General features: G+C 42.0%; 1 protein-coding gene and 1 long non-coding RNA gene across 2 annotated transcripts in view; one reads left to right on the forward strand and one right to left on the reverse strand.

Moving 5' to 3' along the window:
• The window catches only part of Vat1l (vesicle amine transport 1 like), a 153,641-nt gene that overhangs the window by 30,830 nt on the left and 96,858 nt on the right, over positions 1 to 25,953 (reverse strand). The gene's annotated exons all lie outside the window — the stretch shown is intronic.
• LOC141417350 (uncharacterized) lies at positions 951 to 24,220 on the forward strand. Its single transcript, XR_012441883.1, has 4 exons — positions 951 to 1,033; positions 1,146 to 1,240; positions 4,218 to 4,804; positions 23,844 to 24,220. It is a non-coding gene; the product is annotated as an uncharacterized lncRNA (long non-coding RNA).

Genomic DNA, 25,953 nt, shown 5'->3' on the forward strand with positions numbered 1-25,953 from the left:
ATTTACTTGTTCATTATGTTAATTGCTTATTATTTTCCTCCCCCACTCACTCACCTACCACACTGAGTAGGAATATAAATTCTAGAAAACAGAGATGTTTTTGGTCAGTTTTATCTATGTATATATTCTAAGTGCCCAAAACCAAGCCTGACAAATAGTTGGAATTCAATAAATACCAACTAAGTCAGGATCCAGTAGGACACAAGATAGTAGGAGACACAGGATCCATGGACGATACAAGATAGGAGCTTGGAGCAGTGGTTCCCAACTCGTAGTGTGCATTAGAGTCATTAAGTGGTGGGGGGGCACATTAAGACAGAAGACTCTGGGCCCCAACCCCAGTAATGTCTGATGTCTTAGATAGATGGTAGAGCTAAGGAATTGGCTCCTGTGGTTCCCACTTAAAGAAGCCCAGTATCAGCAGTCAGAGGGTGTGAGCAACAGTGACTTGTGCTCAGAAGGGAGACTTCTGCCCTGTATCCTCCCAGTCACACTTCCCGGGCACTAGCAAGAAGAGGAGTGGACCTATAGAAGGTGCTTGGTCAAGCAGATGTGAGCTAGGCTGTGGTCTTCTCCCTGGATGGGTTCAAACACACTTCAGCTATTGGTGGCTTTTCTGGTGCTTGTGTTCAGCATCAAATAGATCTGATAATGAAATAAGTAACCTTCTTGCCTGTTCAGAGCAGTGCTTTCTATTTTTAGAATTGCACCTTTTCCCAGTGACTTTGGATCTTATTTCAGAACACTACAATTCTGTCTCAAGTACCTGGGCAACTCCTTTAGGTAATTTTTAACTCACTATAAATCTCTTTTGAATCCTCACTATGGAAGCATCATAGTTAATTTAAGGCTCAGATTGTCTCTTCCCCTTGTGTGACTCTGGGAAGATCCAACTGGCTTGGTCAAGGTCCTTCTGAGAAGTTGGATCCTTCTCTTTGCTATTGTCTTTTAGATGAAGGTGGTGGCAGATGCAATGTGACAGAAAGACTGTCCATGTGGTGATTTGAGAAGATTCAGAGTCTTTTTTACTGAGGTTAGTAATCCAACCAGTCCAGGGGGTTTGTAAGAAAAATCTTTAGTACTATGATCGCTCTACAACTATATATGCTTTCTTGTTTCTTTCTACTTCCCTTCCCATCCCCCAGGCATATCATGGATTTGTGGAAGAGGAAAATAAGGAGCATGGAGAGGAGAGGGGAAGAGGCAGGATGGTCCAGAGAATGAAGTCACTATTTATAAGGTAACTGTTCTATCTAGGGTCCTTTATCACATCAAAATTTCAACAGACCTGCAAATAGGTGTTATTACTCCAATTAAATGAATGAAAAATCTGAAGCTCACAGGACTTGGACATTTTTTTCATGGTCTTCAGATAGTTTATGCCATAGAAGGACTTAAAATTCTGGCCATATTATCATTACTACCACTACTGATTTTCCTGAGCAAATCCTTCTCCAATAATCTCTGTGTACAAAATTCAGTGCCTGAATCTCTTTCCCCAGTCCTTCCTTTTTTATCTTCATTAGCTCTTTCTCCCTCTCCAGCTACATCTTTCTCTGTCTCCCTGAGAGTTGAGATAAGGGAGTATTCCCCCCACCCCATAACGTCATTGGATGGAGAACAGAGGAAGTAGATACTGCTTATTAGAAGGTGTTGAAAATTCCTGGTGCCCCAAAGAGGCTGCTCAGCTCTAACTTCCCAAAGAGTTGTAAGTCTGCAGAGTATCAGTTCTGTTACCTGCACTGCCAATTTACTTAATTATCCATAATAAATAGTAATGCCATTTCTTAATTGCACTCCATAAAAATCTCAATTATCACTTTAGAATCATGTCAGATTAGATGAAGAGCTGTCTTATACAACTGCAAAGAAACTTCACTCTGCAGGAAATCTTTCACTACTTTTTTTCAGAGATGCCATATACTCTGTGAATTGCTTTGTATTTTGGTAGAAAGTCAGAACCAAAGGGAATAAATTACATTTGGTGGGGCAAATGTAAGAGACAGAAAAGAGCTGCCTGGAGAAATGTACCATGGGTGACCAAGGGAACAGAGCACCATGACACCTTCCACTCAAAGATGAAAACTAGATCACACTACATTTTAGAGGCAAAGGAAGGGGAAGGTCCACTAATCCATCATGGAATTGTTCCCCAATTTGCAAATTCATCCATCATGGTGTGGTCGTGCATCTGACTCATTCTTCTATCATCTGACACAGGGCCTGTCACAAAATAATGCCTCCTTTACTAGCAGACTCAAGAAACCATGCAGTTCAATGCTTTTCCATTTTAAAGTTGAACCATTAACCTATCTTGTTCTCCCTCTGTCCTCTCTGCTGTAGTTCCTAGGTTTCCATGGTAGTCCCTGTATAGTGTTTTTCCAGGCTCCAGAGTGCTGTTCCACATACAACTGTATAGTTTCCTATTGCTGCAATAACAAACTTAGTGTATTACATCAATGCAAATTGTTATCTTATAATTCTGGGTGTCAGAAATCCAAAATGGCTACCATTAGCTTAAAATTAAGGAGTCTGGTGGGTCAATCAGCTTCCTGGGATTCTATCTCTTCCTCCACCTTCAGAGACAGCAGCATCCCCAGATCTTTTCCTGATTCTGGCCCCATACTTCCCTCTTTCAGTGACCCTTGTAATTTCATTAGGCTTAGGTGCATCATCCAGGATAGCCTCCTCATCTCAAGGTCCTTAACCACATCTGTGAAGTCCCATTTTGTCATGTAAAGTAACACAGTCACAGGTTCCAGGGATTAGAATATAGACATCTCTGGAGGCCATCAATGTGTCTACTACAGCCACTATTCACCTGTTTTTTATTTTTTCAGGCCAAACATCTAAGGTCTTTTCTTGATCTTCTTCTTCTCCTCCATCGTCACCTCCAATCCACCAGTTAGTCTGGGTGGCTCAACATCCAAAATACATCCTCCATTTAACCTCTCCTCTCCACTGTACCCAGGTCAGCGCCGTCTTTTGCCGAATGACTTTGGAAGCCTACTAATGACTTTCGATACTTCTACTCTTATTCTTCCTTTTCTAGAACAGTCTATTCTTCACAGAGGAACCAAAATGGCCTTTACAACCAAAAAGAAAACAGACCATGTCAATCAATTGCTTGAAGAACTCTAATGGTTTCCTTCCCATTCTAGAAAATTCCCATGTTCCTCACTGAGCCCTTTCCCAAGATGTGCCCAATATGCCTGCTTCTCTGACTTCCCTTACTGCTGCTTCTCTCATTCATTTCCCTACCAGGACAATATTTGATTTATTGTTCTTTTTTCCAATGTACCCAGCCCATTCCTACCTCAGGAGATTTGTATTTATTATTTCCTCTTCCTCCAACTCTGCTTAGGACTTCTTCTTCCTTCCTTCAGTCCACAAATCACCTCTCCAAGCTTTCCTTGACTCTCTTATCTGAAATGTCTGCTATCTTCATCCTCCCTCATCCTTTTCCCTTCATTTGTTTCACTTTGTCTTCTTAGAATTGTCATTAATTGAAGTTAGTTGGTTATTCTCTTGCTCATTATTTTATCCAATAAAAACTTAAGGACAATGTCCGCCAATCCTTCACATCCTGATTAGTGAATGACACTTGTGTTTAATGAATATTTGAGTGAATAAATATGTTTCTGATTTCCTCAGTTTATCACAATAGCCCTGTAAGGCAAATTCAGTACTTGGAGTCATGCAGATAGGAGTTTGGTTTTACCTCTGTCATTTATTACCTAAATGAACCTTGGGCAAATTAGTTACTTAGCCATTCTGAGCAACAGTTTCTCAACTGAAAATGAGGAACTCAGATAGACTTTGGGTTTACTGTAAGTTCCAAAAAAGATACAGTAATGAAACTTCAAGGTGTGATAGTTAAAGCACCTGTCACATTAATTTTCTTTTCTTCTCTTGGCTACTGACATTACTAAGGACTTGTGGACTTGAGGTGGAGACTTTTGTCCTTACATCTGGTCTACTTCCTTCCTGGACACTCAAGAAGACTACACTTCTCAGCCTACTTGCTGTTAGGTGGATCCATGTGACTAGTTTCAGCCAATGAGATTTGTGGGGGAGACTGTTCCCCTAACTCCTTGGAACCACACCACATTGTCCCTCTGAGTCAAGCTCTAACACACTTGAGTCCTAATGTTCACTCTCCTGCACGCTCGTCAGCACTCCTATAAACAAAGACCCCCTTTGTTTTTTCTCTTTAGATTCCTATGAATTCATGAAGGCAAACAAGAATGCAGGATTGTGGGCAGCGCAGAGCGAAGAGGAGCTTGAGGGTGCTGTGGCCACCATAATTAACAAGTGGTCAGATCTTAGGGATTGCTTCTTTGGTAGGAGGCAGCATTGGTTACCCAGACACTGTGCTTGGCTCCAAATGGTGAAAGATTGCCTTCTCTGCTCTCCAATTAAACTACTACACTGTTGGGATTCGGCAATCTGATGGCAGAGACAGAGTTACTCATTTGTAAGGAACTGAGTTTCCCAAATGGAGTTCCATGGGACACTCTAGTACCATGTGGTATTTTATGATTTTAGAAACTACCAAGAAAAGAATAAGTAGGAAAATGTAGACCCTATCAATAAGAAATCTGGCAGTTAGTTTAAATTAAATTAATCTAGTGTTTCTTAAATTTGTTCTATTTCAAGCTTATAGGATGTGTTTCCTGCTTTCCTCTTTCCACCTTAAAACAAAAGAATGAGAATCCAAACATTTCACTAAATGCCCAGGTATGGATGACTGAATGAAAATCCAAGGCGCAATAATACACAATGGCCCCTGTTAGTCAACCAGGTAAGACAAACAACCTGAACATATCACAGTAAAGGTACAGCTTTTCATATTAGAGCTCAAGTTTCAAGTTCACATACCTGGGTAGGTATAGAATTTGGCGTTTGTCCCTAATATATGAACTTAAATATACCACTACTAACCCTACCATATGCCAGCATTCACTAAGACCATTATATTTCTTTTAGCTGTGTGATTTTCATGTCCCTTCAGGGGTTTATATGGTATTACCACAGAATCAGGTTCTATGATTTCCTACCAGGTTTCCACTGTACAACATTCTACATTTATATGAATAAATTATTTGCTTCTATAAAATTACTTTAAAAAAAGTATGGAGCCAAGCACCGGTGGCTCACCATGTAATCTGAGCTACTCAGGAGGCAGATATCAGGAGGATCGCGGTTAGAAGCCAGCCCCAGGCAATTAATTCTGTGTGACCCTATCTTAAAAATACCTAACATAAAGGGCTGGTGGAGTGGCTCAAGGTGTAGGCCCTGAGTTCAAGCCCCAGTACTGCAAAAAAAAAAAAAAGTATGATGAAGAGTACTTTCTTGCATGTAATTTCTTTGTAAAATTGAGTTATGTCACATACAACCAATGATTTTCACACATCAGCAAATGTAATATTTGACCCCTAAACCAGCTCCTTTGCCCTTCCCCCAAGTATCTTTTAACATCTTGCTGACCTTATGCTTTCATGGAATGCATATCTGAAAATCTGATGTAAAAGTTAACTCTATGTAGGCTGCTATTTTTGCTTCCCAGAGGTAAAAATCTTTGATCTTGGTCAATGACGGTCTTAGCTTCCTAATATAAAAAGGAACTACTGAAATGCTCTGGGATGGAAAGGGGGAAAGGGTGCCCATCTATATGCTCCTTTGAATGACTCTGATATTGGTGTGGGCCAAGTGGAGAGCTGTGTGTCTCTTGCAAATAAGAACAAAGGGTTTTCTTAACTGTTGAGGCTGTCCAAACACCAAAGTGTGACCCATGCCTTGCAGTAAGGCAAGAGCCCTGAGCCCATCTCAAAGATTGGACCAAAGTCAAGAGGTGTGGTTGAGCTTGATTCAGGTTGTATATGGCAAGGATTTGTCTATACAACACCTCCTTAGGAGGTGGCCTCATCTGCCATGGCAGAGGTCATTTGAAGTACAGGGTCAGATTAAACTCTTGTTGGCCTTTCACACTGTGGTGAGAGACAGGACTAATGAGTAGGGTAGAAAGAGTGGCCACTGTGTGGGAAACAGCTGAGCTATGACTCCCAAAGAACACCAGTGACAGTAACAGCTATGAAAACCACCACTGAGACTGGGCATGGCCAGAAAAGATGGACAACCCAGTGGGGCATGGAATTTGGTGGTTCATTTCAAGAATGATGAGGAATATGAATGGGCAGGCAGTGCTGGTGTTCACTCCAGGGAAGATAAGGAATTTGAGCAGATGTTGATGATAGTGGTTCATCCCAAGAAGAATAAGGAGTTTGAATTGTAAGTGTAGGTTAGGGGTTCATCTGGAAATGAGGTACCTTTCTGGAAAGGCAAGAAGAAGAGTATATGGTAGTGGGTAGAACGGTGGCATGGAGTACAGTTTTGGAATCCCTTTGCTGACTTTGACTGCCAGTTCTTCTGTTTACCAGCTGTGTATCCTCAGACAACTTGCTTAACATCTAAGTGTTTCCTCAGCTGTGAAATGGGAGATAATTAGAGTTCTTTCCTCATGCCATCTTGTGAGTAGTGAAGCACTTAGCAAAGGTAGATTTGAGAGAGAGGTCTCTGTCTCCCCAATAGTTCCCATCTAATTCCTTATCTGCTTCCTTTTCCATTCTGAAAATGTCAGTGGCTTGAGAAATGTTGACTATTTGGTAAAATGGGGCTCTTTCCTTCCACTTGAAATTGACTTTTATATTTTAAATGCTCTCTGGAACACAACCATGATTTGCTGGAGCTGAAAATTGCTTCTGAGGCTTTATTTATGAAGTATTAAACACCGAAGGAAATTTGGCATGCCTTGAAACTCCTTAGGGAATAATACAAATATATGTATTTACAAGCACAGGCACAGAGAGCTTGTGTAACTTCTATTTCTACCCATGTTGAAAAACGTTGCTGATCTTTCTCTCACCAACGATCCCTGCTTGCAAGAGAGTGTCCCATTGTTCAAGTGGTACTGAGTCAGGAGTCTAATTATTGAAGGAGAGGGAGGAGAATGTCTGCAGACAAAGAAAGATGTCGCATTCTATTCATCTAGAGAATGCAGAAGTGACATAAAGAGCATTCAATGTACATGAATATTGCACATCATAAAAATAACCAAGATCCTGCCACAGCAATCTCAAGGCCTTCAGCACTCACTTAAAAGAACATTTCTTGCTTTCTGGACTTGTCCATTCACTCAAAACATTCTGTGCAATTGTTTTTATAACTCAGTTTGGTGCGTCATATGAAACACGTCAGTTAGGAGGGGTTTGCTTTCAAATCTTATTTCTTTGATTATAACTATTTCTTTAAATAAAAGTCTCTTTCCAGGTCACATGTGGTGGGAGAGTGTACCCACACAGGGAGACTACAAGAGAATCAGGACATGGGTGTGTCTCTGGGTAGAAAACAAAGGCTTAGTCAGAGGTCTGGCTGGGGAAGTCACAAAGTAAGAAGAGTCCTTTAGAATACGGTGGGGCTAGGGAGGGCTGTAAAGTCGAGCTTACTTTTTTACTCTGAAATACTTTAAAAAAAAATCTGGCCACATTTCCATAGCCACCACATCTCTGAGTGATGTTTTCCCCTTCCCTCCTTATAAAAAATGGTGGATCATTGGCAGGAAAGGATCAAATGAGCATGTAGCATTGATCATCAAAGGACCAAATGCAGCATCCAGTCAATTTCATGGTCAAGGATCTTTAAAGCAAGAAGGGAGGGAAATTAAAGAAAGATGATGTTTGTGGCTTTGTATGTTGCTTTAAAGATTTCTCAGAAGGTACCATTCTGTGACCCAGCAACAACTCTGCAGGTCCACAATCTATTTTATTCTTTCAATCCCCTTTAGTCTCTCTTCTAGACTGTACATCATCCTCAGGGCCAAGGAAAAGCAAAATTGATTTTAGGAAGGGAAACTGAAAAATGGCTCTGGGTTAGTCTCCTCTCCCATTGAGTTCATTTGATTAAACAAAGTAGAAAAAACACTAGAAGGTGGAAAGCTAAACTCGTCTCTTTTTCTTACACTGATTCGGGACAGAGAAAAGCCATGTTCACTGAATGAAGTACTATATGGACCCATTGATCCTCTGAATATTCCTTCTCATTAAGGGGTATCATTAGCCCAGTTTTATGCATATAGCTCAAATAATTTGATCAAGATCAAAAGTGGCTATTTGGTAAAGAGGATTAAAAATCATATATGTTAGATTCAAATCCCAGAAGGTGTAGATGGTTGTAGTCAACCTCATCACCAAGACCGTCTTGGGTAAGGCAAGAGAGAGACCAAGCATGCAAAATCCAAGGGCACGCTCGTCTTCAAGTCTATTTGTGAATCTGAGTGCAAATCTTAGATTGTGCACCCTGGGTACCTTGGTCCCCTCACCCTGGTCTTCCCTGGCTGCAACCACTGGTTGGTTCATGCGAGGCAAATTAGTTAGTTACTAACTTGAGCACCTCCTATGAGGTAGACGCTCTATCAGGATCATGATCTTCACAAATGCCATGTGAGGCAGGGTATTTACCTTCAATGTGTACATGATTAGATAGAGACATGTTTACTCATCAAGGTTCCTCTTGGGGGGGTGGCATATGTTTGGAAAGAAACTGTTTGTAAAATGAAAAAGGACGGAGGATGAGCTGACCCTCTTCCTGCCCAGGGTTTAGGTGTTTGATGATACAAGATTTTAACGAAAAGAAATTTTTCTGCTAGATCAAGGGAAATGAATCTGAAGATTTAGAGGCTAGGATGAAGGGACACAAGAAGGGTAAGAGCATGGAAGCTTAAAGAATGCTCAGGTAGTTGGGTGGCGGCTCATGCTTGTAATTGCAGGGTACTTGGGAGGCTGAGATCAGGAGGATTGCAGTTCAGTGACAGCCCAGGCGAATAGTTTAGGAGACCCCATCTCCAAAATAACCAGAGCAAAATGGACTCGAGGTGTGGCTCAAGCAATAGAGTGTTTACTTTGCAAGAGTGAAACCCTAGGTTCAAACCCCAGTTCCCTCCCCAACAAAAGAAAGAATATTCAGGTTTTGTGCTTCTTGTTGTGATCTCCCCACCTTCTCAGCTTAAGCTCAGAATGCTTGATGCATGCATGTATGCATGTAATGAAGGAAGAGTTTCTGAATTTTGTAGACCACAAGATTGATGAGGGGAATGGGTGTGAGTCACAAAGCTTTCCTAGGGGAGAGGAAAACCCAGCTGTCATCTGTCTATGCACACATGGAGACAATGATGTTCCAAGAGGGTGAGTCTAGTGCCCAGTGTCCCACAGCTGGAAGAGGCAGTGGGGATCTAACCACTGTTGTGCCCAGTTTCAGAGATGCATAAACAGATTTCCTTGTCTGTGCTGAAGGAAGGGGAGGTGGGAGAGAAAACCCCAAACCATGCAGGACACAACCAGGCTGTGGAGAGAGGACAAACTTGACAAATGGCCCCCTATGGGTGAGTACAGGTAGGCTGCTGAACTCAAATTAGCCATCCCAGTACGGGTCTCCCAGGTGCTCTCCCCTCCCTGCCCCTCCCCCCCACCCCACATCCCCAGGGAAAGCAGTTTGTTTTCAAAACCTGCATGTTCCTCTCTGAAACTGAGCAAGAAGGGGCCTTGGGAGATATCTTTGCCCGTGCCCTTCATTGCACAGAGCCTAGCTCTGACCATGGGGAAGGGGCTCCCTCTGTGTTTCTTCATCTACCAAGGGGAACTGCTTTGGGATGTGCAGGTTTAATGAGAATTTCTCAAAAGTGCCCCAAACTGCCTGGTACAAAGTAAGAGAATCATCACCTTTAGTGCCTATCCCCCCTTGCCCCTATTTTGAAGGTTTCTTTTCTCCTTGTCCCCTGCATGAGTCCTGTCTGTGTTGTCACATGCCACATCACCCCTCTTCCTCCTGTTCCCAGCTGTGACAAGCCACCAGCAGCTGCCTGTCTTTTCATCATAAAGAATTAATCCCTTCTCATTCTGAGGCCAATGCAGGGAAAGAATGCTCTCCTGCAGCCATTAATAAGCAGTGCATTCTACCGTGGCTTAGGCTCTTTGTCTGTTCAATTGAAATGTGTCTAGCTCGGCTGCCTTGATGGAACCAGCCTCGGTAATTACTGTAATTCTGTGACTCTGAGCAGCTCAGCTTGAACATAGTGCTTTTTAATTCCAAGATCTAATAAGAACAATGTGGGTTTTAGACACACATGCATGCACACAGATACACACAAGCACACAGACACACAGAAACACACAGAGATATACACATAGACATGGACACACACACACACACACACACACAGACACACACACAGAGGAAAAGAGTCCTTGATTATTAAATGCAGTATTTGCTATGGCTTGAATTGCAAATGTCCCCTGGTGGCTCAGGTGTTGGGGTCTTGGCTGCTGGCAGATGGGCTTTGAGGAAGTGACTAGATCCTGAGGATTCTGACCTAATCAATGCATTGATCCCTTGATGGATTCATAATAAGATGACATTATTGAGAGCTGGTGGAGAGGAGAAGATGGGGCCTAGCTGGGGGAAGTAGGTCACTGGGGGCATGCCCTGGAAAGATGTATCTTGTCCCCTGTCTCTTCTTCCCTCCTGGGTGTTTCCTGACCACCCTGAGGTGAGCAGCCTCCTCTACCACACGAACTCCAACATGCCACAGGCCTAAAAGCAAAGGAGTCAGCCAAGCATGGACTGACAGCATGAGCCAAAATGCATCTTTCCTCCTTAAGTGAATTTTCTCATGTCTTTGTTGTAGCAACAAAAAAATCTTATTACCACAGTATCCCATGTCCTTGAACTCACCAGGTTGTAGCAACACGATGCAGTAGGTGCTAATCTGAAAAAATGTTTTTCCAAAGTGTACACAACTACCAATGGTAATTTACTCAGGTAGATTTGAGATGACTCAGAAAAATACAAATGCCAAAGTCTCAAGTGAATTGGTCAAATTAGAACAAAGAGAAACTATTAACGGAGACATAAAATTAAGTCAAGGGTAAGATAGCAGGTAAAATACAGAGAAAAGAGCCTATATATGGTCACAGGTGAACCATTTCTGGTTCCCACAGGCAATGCAAAGGGTGGGGCATAAACACTAGAGGATTTGTGGTTCCCGGGAGATAGAGCGATCCAATTTCTCAAGAGAAACGTGGTTCCCTCTCCTGCTGGGTGTGTTCCTTCCCCAAGACCTCAAAAAGAGGAATCTGTGCAATAGATAACGTTTGCAGACTTCCCGATGAGATACACTAGAGATTCCTCTTACTGTAATATGTCTCAGTGTAAGATAGGAAACATTAATGCCCTTCACTGAAAGCAATCCCATGAGGAGTCAGAGCAATAATATCTGGATTTACTGTGTTCCTGGGCTCTGACTTGCTCCAAGTAGGTATGAGTGAGAAACCTGGATTGCTTCTTTGCTTAGCTCCAGCCCTCCTTAGCCCTGAGAAAAGAGTCACCTCAGCATTCTTCCTCACACAGATCTGTAGGTAGCCACTGTCAGCTCACTGAAAATAACATGAGATAAAAGTGACTTACACATCTCATCAAGGGCAGTGAGATTTACATGAACTCTGCATCACACGCATGCATGTGAATCACAGATGCATGCACACTATCTACACACCTTATATGTTATGTACACTCATACATAGACAGAGATGTGTATATGCACATATATTTACACACTCAGTCTTCTGAGTAGAATTCAGTGGGAATTTTCAAGCATTGAAGAGAGACACGGAGTTATTTTTCTTCCACTACCAATGGCAGTTGTGTCTTGGTGAGTATCTAAGATGGTACTCTGGAGGTCTACCCTGCTTCTTCTCCCCCCTTTCCTGGGTTATGGGCTATCACTTCTGGAAGTTGGAAGGCAACTGCCTCTATCAGTTTCCTCCACCCTCTGAAACTTCCTGTGCCTTACCAGATCAGATTAGAAGCTGCCAAGACTTGCAGTGGCCAGAATTGTGAAGTCAAAGTTCCCAGGTACTGAACAAAGTCTTGCTTGACTGAGTGTATGTTTTGGCTACTCTGTGGTCCCAACAGCGATGACCTTGCTCTTCTTTCTTGGAATTTTGGCTGTGTCTGGAAGCAGGTTTGCCTTTTAGTTAAATGAGATATATTGGACTAATTTTAATAATACCAGGTGTCTCTCACTTTCTGAATTCTTACTTTGTGAACTCCAACTCTGCAAACCCAGGAGCTGGGGGTAGATTTAGATAGTAAAGGACATTTTATAATTTCTTTCTTGATTATACTCACTGTCCCTCTGTTTTACACACAGATGTAGCTCATGCTATATCAGAGCCACCACTTGGAAAAATGGGCTCTGAGAAGGCAGCTCAAACCCACATAAGGACACCTGCAATTTTCCATATCTGCTTCATCCTACCCCAGATCTGTTAAGCTGAAGGGGTGTTCTTTTGTTCCACATATCTCCGTCTCCAATTAATTTTAAACACTTCACACTCTAGCTCCAGCCTCTATTTCTGTTAATTGGAGAATGTTTTATTTCAACTACTCAGCCCAGCATCTTCCCAATCAAAACATCTTCCTGGCTAGGTACAACACCCATCACTGAAGAGCTTGGTGGCGTTTGCAAATTGGGAAGCCCAGGGGCTTTCTTTTTTTATCCCTGGACACTCAAGTTGCAGGTGGAACATTGTAAAATACATGCACACACACACCCCTACCTCAAAACTCCAGAGAGACTTAGAGTCTTTCACTAATAATTGGTTGGATTCAATGTCCTTTCTCTTCCGCATTGGCACAGCCTGTACTGTGAAAGGAAAGATGGCCTTAGCATTGTTTATCTAGCCAAGGTTCTCTTGAATCCACAATAAACTAGATAGGAAGGAATGATGGATGGTTCCTGCCTTTAGAGGAACTTAATTTTAACTAACAGCCATTGCCAAGCTCATGAGAGAACAGGAGCTTATTCCAGTGAAAGACATTAACTAGGAACCTATCTTGGGCTACATATTCTGAGCTCTTAGATAAGTAAGGGACATTTCTTGTATTCAAGGAGCTTAGGGTGGGAAGGAAGAGGGAGAAAGGCAAAGCAAGAACTATGGATGATCAGCTGTGGTGGCTGGATACATCTGCTTACTATTTTAAACTTAGATTCCCAGGGATGGCGAGGGCTGTTGAGCAATGATTGGAAGAGATTTCACACCCTCCCTATAGCACAGGTCAGCTAAGTGCACCATGGGTAATACCTACGTTCTCAGCAGGCACTGGGACCTAACATTCAAGTGTTGGTCACAGCCAGAAAAGGAGAGCAGGGGTCAAGGGAAGGGATAGGAGGCAGCAGAGAGACAAACAGCCAGCGAAGGAGTATAACAGAGGGAAGATGGTGGGTGGGATTAAGCCAGTGGCGCTGGAAGGAAGACAGAGGAATTTAGAGGGAAGAATGGATGAACTGTGTGTTTGAAGATGTGTCTGCAGAAAGGGAGAGATTCAGCTAGCAGTATCTACTATTAATTGGGATATAATAAGGAGACTGTTTCTCAGTGTTTGAATTGGTGCAAGTTTATTGAGCTCCCCGTGTCACCTTTTGCTGGCTTCTGAGACCACAGGATAATGAGGTGCTGGGCTAGCCAGTATGAGGTCAATGAGGGAAGATTCTAGTGTCTTGAATCAATTAGCAAATTGTTTAATGCCCTTGCTCTGCAGCCCCGAAGCTCCCCATTCACACACGAACATGAATTTCTTCAAAGCGTGTTTTTTGATAGAGAAGATTTAGGCTTATACATCTGCTCTTTATTCCCCTATATCCCTGCCTAGTTGGGTGCCAAATAATTGATGGTTTCCTAGAGTGATGGGAAAGGGGCATCCAGACCTACAGCGTCTTATGTATGTAGGATTTGAGCAGCTGGTGTCAATTGATGTCTATCCCTGGGGCTCCTCCAAACATAAAGGCGGAGAAGTTGGGGATGTAGAATTCTCTCAGCCTATATATCTCCCCCTCAGAGGCAGAATAAATCATAAACCTGCTCCATTACTCCTTCCTGTCTTTGATAATAATCTCTCCTACTATGAGAAATTCATTGCAACTAGAAAGGCCAGGGGGCTTAGTGGAGGTATTCTTAGATTAGACAAAATAGGAATCTCTCCTCCTCTACCCTATACCAATCTTTTTGAGGCTCAGATAACACTCTTATCTGTAGCCCTGTACACTGCTTATAAATGGAAGCTACAGACAAATCAAAACATAACAAATTCAGGTTAGTTCTCTGAGCATTTTTGAAAAACTCCTTCATAACTGCAATGATTTGAACTTGAATAGCATCTCTGGGACTGAATTAGGATGAATTTAATTATCTCTGTTAAATTTGCTATGGGACCTGAGTCCCACGAGCAATTTTTATTTTCCAATATTAAAGGTGATAGGATAAAGGCAATACTTTGATAAAAACAAATCACATTGAAATTATAAAACACAGGTATGCCGTCCCACATAATAGCCACAGGTCAGAGTTCAAGATGGCTTAACACCCCTCTTCATCTCTTTTTCTTTTCTGATTTTCTTCTCCTTCTGGTCATACTTCCTGTCTCTGATCTGCTAACTAGGAAGATGAGTTTAGATTTCCTCTAATCCCTTCCCCTTCTCCCTCCTCTCACCCTTCCAAATTGGCCCTTAATTAATGAATCGAGACTTCCACAGGGACTTGAAAATCTTAGGCCATATTTCAGAGTCCCCATTAGGCCAAGGAAACAAATTACTCAACAATATCTCTTATCTAAATCCTTCCAGTGCTGGTGGGTGAGTAATAAACTTTGATTCACAGAGGAATACGTAAAGATGCTATTTCATCAAGGCAGTGTCTGTGAGAATTCTGGTGTGGCATGGCTGTTACTGTGAAAATGATTAATGTTGCCATGGAAGCAATCACTGCAAATCAGAGGGCACTCTTTACTCTTTGCCCAGGATGCTAACAACGAAGTGGGGAAATGACAGAGGTCGCTTTGAAAATGGGTCTGCTTCAAAAAAAAAAAGAGCAAAATGCAATATGGCATTCCCAAGAAAGATCCTGTAGGCGTAAAACCAAACAAATTACTGTAGGTTCTTTTGAAAACCTCATTCTTTGTTGACATTTCAACATGTGATAAAAATACTACTTACAAACACCTTCACACACGCACACTGTTTTTTTTTGTTTGTTTGTTTGTTTTTGAGACAGGGTTTCACTATGAAGTCCACACTGACCTCAGACTCATGGTCCTCCTGCCTCAGCCTGCCAGGTGCTTGGATTACAGCTGTGTGTCACTATGCTCAGCTCACATATATTCTTGATGTTCAGAACAACTCTCCCATGTGGAGAGCAGTGCAGTTTGAGTTTTCAGAAGACATGCCTTCTGAAAGGGCCTTGTGAGCGCCATAATCTCAGGGCTACCAAATGGCACAAGTAGGACTTGAACTCGGACCTCTGAGCCTCTTGCATTTCTGCTGTACTTCTGTTGTAGCTATTGCAGGGTCATGGGGAGGTGGCATTTCCAAGGACACACCTGTTCTCCAGAACATACTGTGAACCCAAACTCACTTCCAGGACCTATGGATGCTGTCATGGCCCTGTGCTGGGGGCCTCGTGTTTACTGATCCCACAGAGCAGCCAGCCCCTCTCTTTGTCAGGAGACTTCTTCTTGCTGCTGCTGCTGCCTGCATGGCAGGACAGAAGGACCAGGGCTCTCATGTTCCCACTTTGGGGACAGCTCCCAACCAGTGACTATCAGGGTTAAATATGCCTGTTCCCTTGTCACAGGTGGGATCACACTGAGGTGACACTGTCCTGCCTCTCCTGCTGCCCCAGTGGGGCTGATCTCCAGTCACCTTCAGTTACCCACAGGAAACTGATGTGCCAAATAGGCCCCACAATGTCTCCTTGTCTAATGCTCACATCCCTCCCACCAGTGTGTTCTGGGGTCCCAGACATAGAGCTTGCACTTGAATCCCTGTCTCAGGGTCTTTCTGGCTCCATCTCTCTCTCTGTCTCTGCCCATCTTGCTCTCTTTCTCTTTTGGTGGTACTGGGGATTGAACTCGAGGCCTTGCAATTCTGGGCAAGCACTCTAACACTTGAGCCACACCCCTAAGTCCTTTTGCTTTTGGCTTATTTTTCATTCAGGGTCTTGTGCTTTTGCCCAGGCTTTGATCCTCCTATCTCTGCCTCCTGAGTAGCTTGGATTATAGGTATGAACCATCAGGCCTGGCTCTAGCTCTTCTTTCCAATTTCACTTGCCATTACTTCTCCCCTCATTCATCCATTCTCATTGGTTCAGCTTTGGAATTTGCATAGCAGTGGATTGCCAACCACACCTTCTCTGCCCCTAAGCCTTTATTTGCGCTATTTCTATCTAGGTTCTACCTGTCATGTTCTATATTAAATCCACCTCCTCTGTGAGGCCCTTCCTGGTGACTTTTGTGTAGGTCCACTCACCAGGCCTTTTGTGACATTTCCCTACATTGAACAATGTCTGAGAGTGCCTAGGCTCTGCCCCTATTTCATCCATGCCACTTGTTTTCTCCCTTTAAGTTTCTGGGTATCAGGATCACAGTCAAAGCCAGTGACATGCTACTAAAACTTCAACAATGAACTCCCTGGGAAAAAAGGATCCTGTATGTACACACATCAGCTTATGATAAATTTTACTGACAGAGAATCTGTGGTAGACAATTTATAAATGATAACAAGTCTGCATAGTTGATCTGCTTTCAGAGAATGCTTCTATTCATTTTTGTCAAACTCCCTGATCTGTAGCCAACCTATGGGTACAATTCTATCATGATTTGACAAATTGAGTTACACCCCAATCCAATTACTCCTTACCCAAGAAATTTGGTGCTATTCAATCTGCAATTGATATCTGATCGATGGTCAAACTATTTCTCATCCTCAAATTCCATTCAATAAACTATACCTCTTCCAGCTTCAGCTCTAGACAGGAAGATTTTAAAGTTTAATTTGCATTATTCATATTTTCTTCATTACTTTCTTACTAAGTCTACTAGACAATCAACAAAATAATAAATCAAGCTCTGATTGTAGTGTCTGCCAGTTTCCATGGTTTTAATGCTGCCACCAAGGCTGATTTTCAAGCTACTGAGGTGACATTGGTAAATCACTTGGGACACAATGCAAGGTGGCACACCATTATATCACACTTCTACCAGCAGATACAATAAATGCAAATAACTTTAAGAATATACATAGTCAAGTGTAGTAAGCAATTCAGAAGCAATGAGTTTCAAATATTAATCACTTTTGATTAATAAATTGCAATAAATATTTTGAATTATAACTTTATATAATTTAATATAATAGCTTTGTTGAATGACTGGCTTTCACAATTCTTGCATATTTAATGGTAGGTTCCTGTGAGCTGGAGTGAGCCAGCTCCAGGGCACCAGTGTGACTCTTGTAATTCAGAGGGTCCACATGGTTCTGGGCTGTAGAAAAAGCCCTCTGATTGCTGGCCATGTGAGTGGCTTTAGTTTCTAAGAAGGAAGGTAGCAATGAGCTTGAGAGAATAAAACAGCCCTCAGCTGTTTTCTTTGTAAGTGCTGTTGCTGTATAGTGGCCTCTCAACAGAAAGGGGGCTGCAGTGTCCTCATGAGGTTCACAGACTGTTCCTGGGGTTGTTACCTATACCCCAAAACATGCATTCTTCACGTACTTATTCAGTTTCTGAGATGTCCAATATCATCTTATCTTTAATGTTATCGGTGACTTTGGTCAAGTTGTTACTTCTCTGTGCCTGTTTTCTTCCTTGTGCAACAGGAATAAATAACATCTACTTCCTATGGCTGTTGTGAAGACTAAGTGAAATATGGTCCATATACAGTGCTTAGAACAACGTCCAGCACATGGTCAGAGCTCGATGTGTGCTGGCTATTGCAATATCATCGTCATCCTTGGCCCATATCCTTCTGTGCTCCCTCAATTCCACTCCCCTCTTCTTGCTTTAAGCTACGAAAGTTGTCACTGTCAGACAATGACCTTCCACCCTTTTGCAGGTTTGGTAGGTGTTCTTGGCTGTTTTTGGCTCCAGCAGTTCCTATTTTTTGAGATAGGGTCTCGTTATATAGTCCAGACTGGACTCCAACTTGCAATGCCTCCTGCCTCAGCCTCCTAAGTGCCACCCTACCTGGCCAGCAGCTTCTATTATCTGGGCTTTCCACTTGATTATTATTTCTGTGGTGGCTTTTCATTTTTTAATTAGCCTATGTTAATAGTACAAGGGGGTTTCACTGTGATAATTCCATAGTTATATACATATAGTGTGCTTTAAACAACTTCACCCCTTCTATTATATTCCCTTAATCTTCTTTCTTCCATTCCCTTTTTAAAACAGTATTGGTGGGTTTCATTATGGTTTCTTCATCAATGTAACATACTTTGATCCTCTTCACCCTCAGTACCCTCTCCTCACCCCCTCACTACTCTCCCCAAAAACAAACTCTCCCTTTTACACTCGTGTACTATCATCATCTCATCATTTTAGGTCTAGATTCTGCATATGAGTGAAAACGTGATATTTGGCTTTTTGAACTTGGCTTACTTTGTTCAACATGGTGGTCTCCAGTTCCATTGTGATAACTTTTCTATTGTTATCTAAGCTCTTCTCTTCCAATTGTTATTGCGACTCTGCTTTTATTACCACTCTCTAAAATCATTGATGGTGGGAAACATAGCCATCCATGGGCTTTTGCCTTTGATAGACTTCAATTACGCAGCTCAGAGGCAACACGGCACTCAGTGCCACTTGGCACAACTCCCGAGGCACAGGGGAGGAGGAGAATGAATCTTTATGCGGTTCTAGGTAGTGAGCTAGCACCTGAAGTGTTACGAATATAAAACTAAACACGGTAGCTGCTCTTGCCTTTAGGAAGCTTATAGTTTGGTGGAAAACATGGATAATAAAAATTCAATTGTATCTCCAGTTTGGAAGTACATGGTGCTCAGAACACAAAGGAAGGACTAGAGCTGGGGTTGGAAGTGGGTATCCAAGAATTGAGAGCTAAATAGAGACCTAAGAGAATTTATCAGAAATAGATCTAAGAAAGTCTGGGGCTGTGGAGAGAGAGGGTCTTCCTGATACTGATTTTTAAATAGAGCATCATAGTAAACATTCTAGAATGTTCTAAGATTATTTCCCCCAGTTGTATTGCACCAGGTGGTCTTTATGTTCAGGGTTTCTGCACACAGCAGACTAGAGAAAGTGAGCTCTATGCCTGGTGGAATCCACCATCCTAGAGATCAAATTGTCAGTCAGCCCTGTAGACGTGGGCCTAGGGAACATGTACCAGCAGTGCTACCTCTGAGAGCTGATTGTGTAAACCTCTTCCCAACTCTGCATTGTCAGTGATGTCATGGGGTGGTAGTTACACCATGGGAACTAGCCATGGCTACATATCAGGGCTTTCTTTCCCAGGGCCAGTTGTTGAAACAGTTATCAGCATACTACATTGGGAGCTTTCTCTGCTGCTTCCTGTAAAATGTAACCATCTTTCTAAGTCTCCATACACCACTAAAGAAACTTCAATCCACTCTGATGGATGCCTCTTACATAGAGTCCATTCTGTTGGACACCTCTTTTATACAGTTTAAATCTTCTCAGCCCCCTTCACACTCCAGGTACTGCAACTGGGACCAGTTCCACTCAGACTATGACCAACTGCATGCAGGTGCAACTTGACCTTGCCTTGTTCTGGCCGATATCTTTCCTTCACACTAAGGTATCTCTGATGTGGCAGTGGGCAGCTCACTCACATGTATGCACAACCCAGAAATACTGGGAGTTAGTGCCTCTGGGGGCCACACTTGACCAGTGGGGAGTGACAACCAATGTCAGATGCTCTTCCTTTTAGTGTCTCAGGGACACAGTTCTGTGATACATTCTCAAGTCTCCCCAGGGCCTGGGATCAGGCACCAATCACTCTTAGCAGGAACAGCTTTTGATAGTGTGTCATTTCTTCTCTTCACGAATGCTTTCCTCCCTCATCCTTCCTCTCTGCTATCATTTCTCCAGCTCCCTGCACACGGCTTGTATTCCAGGTGCTGTTTTGAGAGGATCCCAAGCCAAGACATTCTCTGAGTCTGTTGATACCTGTCCATCAAAATGCATGAGAAGTCCTGTTGTGCTCACTAACCAGGGTGATAAGTAAGAAGTGGCTCACGATGGCTACATCATGGCCAACTGTGACCTTCTCTTTGCCTGGTTTTCCCATATTTGGTCATGCTTTGCTCCCCTGGGAACTCTTTGGAAGAATTCATCACTGTGGATTGTAATTAGCTGAAGGCTTTATGCAATGAGTCTCTCTCCTTCCACTGGCACTAAAACAGTGGGACTTTGTTTCCCTCACTTTAAAACATCCCCTAGCACAGAGAAAGTATCAGTAAACTTTGGATGAGTGAATGAAGTAAGCACTCTAAAGAAATCTTTAGTGCAAGAAGCCCTTCATCTAGCACTCATCATTGGGTAGACCTTGGTAAAGTGAATCCCTTATGTGAACCAGAGCCACCCAAACTTCACCAAGAGCGATGGTAGGTGTAATTGAACAATGTGGGCAATGAAAAGTAGACCAATTAGACCTTTTGTAAACGTAAGCCTAAATTTCCTACCTCCAACAAAACGTTTGCAGTGTCAAGGGAGAAGCAGTAGGCACTGCTACCAACTATTTTTACAGAGACATGGTTCTCAACACTGCAGACCTGTGATAAGCTTATAGACATGGGAGAGGAAGCTCAGATGCCAGTGAAGAGAATTAGAGAGAGCATGTCAATTTTGCAAAACATTGAGAAGCAACAAAAACACGACAAACACATAATATCACCCAATGCTATACACAAAGAACAGTGATTCAGGGAAGCCTGCCAACCTAGAAAACAGGACAAAGAAAGCCGACCTGTGAATAACAGGACAGCAGAAGACACTGACGAATGTCAGCCAAGTGGAAATCAGAAGCAGGAAAACTAATATAAATATGGACCTGAACCGAGAAATGTCTGGACAGGGGTGGGCAGGATGGCTCCATATTTGCTCTTGGAAGCTTTCTCCAGGGAACATCTGAAGAAACTTCCTTGTCAAAATTTTAAGTGCAAAAGAAAAGGTCAGGAGAAATAACTTCAGCCATCTCCTCTCAGCTGTGACTTTTTCTTTCTTGATTTTGTCTTAGATTTTTCTTTAAAGACAATGAAACCGTGCCAACAAATTTCACAGTGCCTTTCTCTCTTCTTCTCCACCTTGTTTTAGTCATAGAAGAATAATTTCCAGGGCCTAACACTTTCAATTGTCTTTACAAATTGCCAATGTGAGGTGTGCAAAGTCCAGTCGTTGACAGGGAGAGGAGGTTAAAATGGTCTTTCATAACCACATAGGCAGGGTCAAAATCCTCTTGTTTGTGTTAGTATTTCTATAGAGCCTCTCTCAATATTAAACCAAAGCTCTATGTTTGAATCATCTGTTTATATTTCTACATGACTATCATTCTTTTTGAGGGTGGTAGGATTTTTTTGTCTCTCCAGGGCCTTACTTCTGCCTTAGCATATAGTAGATACGTAGGGAAGACAATTGGTTTGCAAATGAATTTTAAAAATTAAGTGCAATTACATGTAAATTAAAAAAAGAATAATTTCTTAAATAAAAAAGTGGGTCAAGGAAGGAAGCCATAATGCTTCTTAAGTAATCTTTACTCATATTTCTTTACCCAAACTTATACTAGTTAGAAAGAGAAAAGATTGATCTAAGTCTCTCCTCAAGGAATTTGAGAAGTGTTACAGATAAAATGACTGTGTCCCCCTCATTCCATCCAATTCATATGTTGAACCCTAAGTCCCATCCAAAAGGAATGGGGCCTCAGGAGGTAATGGGAGGCCATAAAGATGGGGTCTTCATGATGTGACTAGTGCCCTTTTAAGTAGAGACACCAGAGAGCCCACTTGCTCTCCCCACCATGTGAAGACACAGAGAGAAGGCAGCCATTTAGAGCACTCGCCAGGAACCAAATCGACTGACAGTGCCCTGATCTTGAACTCCCAGCTTCCATAACTGTGGAAAACAAATTGCTACTGTTTAAGACATCCTGCCTATGGTATTTTGTGGTGGCATCCTGAGCAGGAAGGAAATGAAGCAATAAGCCAAAAATAGTGTTCAAACTAAGAGCTATTAAAAATAAAGTGGAATATAAATGAATTAACATCAGAACAGATAAACCACATCGATAAATCATTGGTGCCTTTAACGAAAGGAAGGAACAAATCAATAACACCAGGAATAAAAAGAAGGGGTATGAAATAATATATACATAAGTGGATTATTTGGGTGGGGAAATACACTTATTCCATTATGTGCTAACAGTGATTTTTAAAAAAGTGGTATTGTGTGATTGCTTCCAAAAATAGAATGTGCCACACTGATCTCCAAAGAACCAGAATTGTGAAGACTAGATGTACTGGCTGTCTGGATTTCTCTGTGACACATTTGGACCTATGCTTTTTATTTATTTATTTATTTATTTTGGTTGGGTTTGAACTCAGGGACTTGCACTTACTAAGCAAGCACTCTCTCAGAGAAGCGGCACCCCAAGGATTCCCATATTTTTTGCTTTAGCAGTTTTTCCAGATAGTCTCTCACATTTTTGCCTGGGATTGGCTTCAGACAGAGATCCTCCTACTAATGCCTCCCATGTAGCTAGGATTACAATCTCATACCACCATGCCTGGCTTATTGAGATGGAGTCTCACTAACTTGAGGTATGCCTCAAACCTCGATCCTCCTGATCTCTGTCTCCCAAGTAGGTGGAATTGTAGGCACGATATACATGCCTGGCTTCTTTTTCTTCCATTTTCTATACACTGGTCCAGTCCAATACTTGACTTGGAGAAGGTCTCCAGTAACTAGTACAGCTATTATTATTTTAGTATATATTGAAAGTGTTGAGATATTAATTTTGCTCTCACAAAATGCAAGCTCAGAGAGACTCTATCATATATGCTAACTACTTATTGAAGAGTATATTTTGACACTTAGCTTAAAAAGCAAATGCATTTTTAAGCCTTGGACTTAAAATGGGAAAGAAAGAACAAAGAACACATCAAAGGCAGCGCTTAAATTTGGCAGGAAAGAAGGTTGTGTTTTCTGTGTGCTTGCTCTGGATGTTTCTGCTGTAATTCATCCAAAATTCGCAAGTGAGAGAAACTTGCTTGGCAAGAAACTTACTTGTGTCAAGTTGTCATTTACTAGAAGGTGGATCTGTGGTGAAACAAGGAGGTGCCTATGAAGAACAGAGATGCAGCATTCTTCAAGAAGTTTTGAAGCAAGGAAATTCCATGCATTAAAAGTGCTATATGTAAAAGGATGAAGAATACCTTTTTATTCCTTTGATGTGCTTATTTTTTATTTCTTTTTCTTTGCCAGCACTTCTGGAAAGGGCCATCTTTATCTTCTGTAGCAGGTGGAAAGTCTTATCCTGTTTTTTTGGGGGGGGCCAGTACTGGATTTGAATATAGGGCCTCTCACATGGCAGTTTGAGCCACGCCTCTAGCCTTGAAGGTCTTATACTTTTATACTAGATATAATGTTGTCAGCATTTTGGCTTTAAATTTCATTGGAAAGCCTTTATCAGGTTAAGAAAAAAAAAAACAACCTTAGTGATTGAATGAAAAAGAGTTGGTAATTTCTTCAAGTGCCTTGGCATCTATTGAGCTAATTACACAATGTTGTTATGGAAATGTGATAAATGACACAAATAACTCAGATCACCACTGTCCCCTGACATGCACAGGTGAGGTTAATTACTGAGAAATGAATAATAGCACACATTTCTTATTTCATCCATGGTCCCTACTTTTTTTTCTTTTTTTTTAGCTGAAAAGAGCACAAAAGGAAAGGAATAAGATGAACTCTTCAGCCAGTAATGTCTGTGGTTGCACATGCTTTTTGGAATTCTAACAAGGAAAATTTTAAGAAATGATACATCTACAGTCTGCCCACTCTAGCTGTGGCTTCCATATCTGTGGATTCAACCAGCCATAGATCGAAAATATTTGAAAAAAATTGCATCTGTACTGAACATGCATTGACTTTCCCCCTCGTCATTATTCCCTAAATGATACAGTAGTTATATGGCATTAGGTACTTTAAGGAATCTAGAAATGACTTAAAGCACACTGCAGAATGTGTATAGGTTAAATGCAACTGGAACCAATCCCCTTGGATACCAAGGGACAACAGTACATAAGCATTTGGAGGTTTTTAATAAAGCATTACAATTATTAGTGTATGTTAATCGTATAAAGGGGTTTCATTGTGATAGTCCCTGATCCATATAACATACTTGAGTCAAATTCACCCTCTATTACTCCTTCTTATCCCCCTTATTTTTTTAAGGGTATGGGGGTTGAACTTGAGGTCTCACACTTGCTAGGCAGGTGCTCTGCCACTTGAGCCCCTCTGCCAGCCCTTAACATAGTATTTTCAAAGAGCTCAAATAACTGCGCTTATGGTATGTGAAAGCACATGAAGCGGAGTTAGGAAAACTGTGAATGACTTTGGATTAGAATATTATGGCTGGTAGCATTTCAAAAATGGCTGTTAAGGCAGCCACTCCCTCAGCAAGCCTTGTGTGAGTGGCAGACAAGACACCAGTGCGAACTGTTCTTGAAACACGTAGCTCTTCTCCATCAGCCCACTCAGGATGGCTGCACATTGGTCAAGTGATTTATGGTTAGGGGCAGGAATGGCTGATGTGGTTCATTGAATGCAACCTCTCCAGGTGGAAGTGATTGCCTGGAATGCTGAACTGAATGAGACCTGACACTGCGATGGCTCCAGTAGGAAAGACTGAGGTGGCTTGGTGATGAATACCACGGATGTGGAGGGAGGGCAGAGGGCCTGCGAGCCATGGAACTTGCCACATTGTGTTTAAACAGGTACATTCCTCACACATGTACACTCATTTCTTGTCATTGTTCCCCAAACAATTCAGTATAACAGCTATTATTTCACTGAGGATAAGTAAGCACAGGCACTTGATCTTTTAAGTGATTCTGTGACTCTAGAGGCACAAAAAGAGAAAATGCGTTGGTGTTTGTAAATGGAAGGTCAGGTACAGGACCACACCTCATACTTGCCATCTTGTTTCTGTGACTCAGCATGACAATGCCATTCTCACCTCTGACCTTCTGGCTTTCACTTTGCTGTCTGCTTGCTCTCTCACTCAAGTCCTCATTTAATTCTTTGAACTCAATGACTTCATAGCCTGAACTTGGAAATAAATTCAGTTCCTCCCCCTTGCTCTACTAACAATGCTGGCCCAAAGCAAACACCTCCTCCATTTGGTTGTGACCTTATGTCCCTGTCATAGCAGGCTCTTGATTTGCCCACTTAGGTAAATAAAGACCTGGGGCACTCACAGTTGCAGCTGTGGGAGGAATAAAAGAGATACATAGGAATAAAGCCAAGAAGGGGTACACAAAACAACTGGTTTTGCTGAGGATAGCACAGTTATGGGAGATCTTTTTGCTTTTTTTCTTATTTTCTAAATGTTACATATTGTGGTTTTATGATAGTTATATCATTTATTCTTCTAGTTGCAAGGAAAATACAGTGAGAAAAAAGGCAAATCAACACATAAGCAGAGCACATACACAAACACAACATTGACACAAACACATGCCACATGCAAACACACAGGATCTTCAGAATAAGAAACCTGGTTTGGAATTTTTCTTCCACCGCCTTGCACAAATTAAATCACCTTGCTTGGTCTAGCTGTAAAAACCTGTGTAAGAGTTAAAACAACTCTTGTCATGCCAACTCTTTGGGTTTACCATGAGCCTTGGTCCCTACAAATGCAAGCAAAATGCTGTGCAAATGGAAGGTGTACAGTGAGGATGTAGCCTTTGAATTGTCCCCTTTGCATTCTCCTGCACGGCCTTGCCTGGTACCTGGGAAGGCAAAGTGCTCTTTTGGGGTA

Source organism: Castor canadensis, chromosome 15 (assembly GCF_047511655.1).
Source record: "Castor canadensis chromosome 15, mCasCan1.hap1v2, whole genome shotgun sequence".
Lineage (NCBI taxonomy): Eukaryota > Metazoa > Chordata > Mammalia > Rodentia > Castoridae > Castor > Castor canadensis.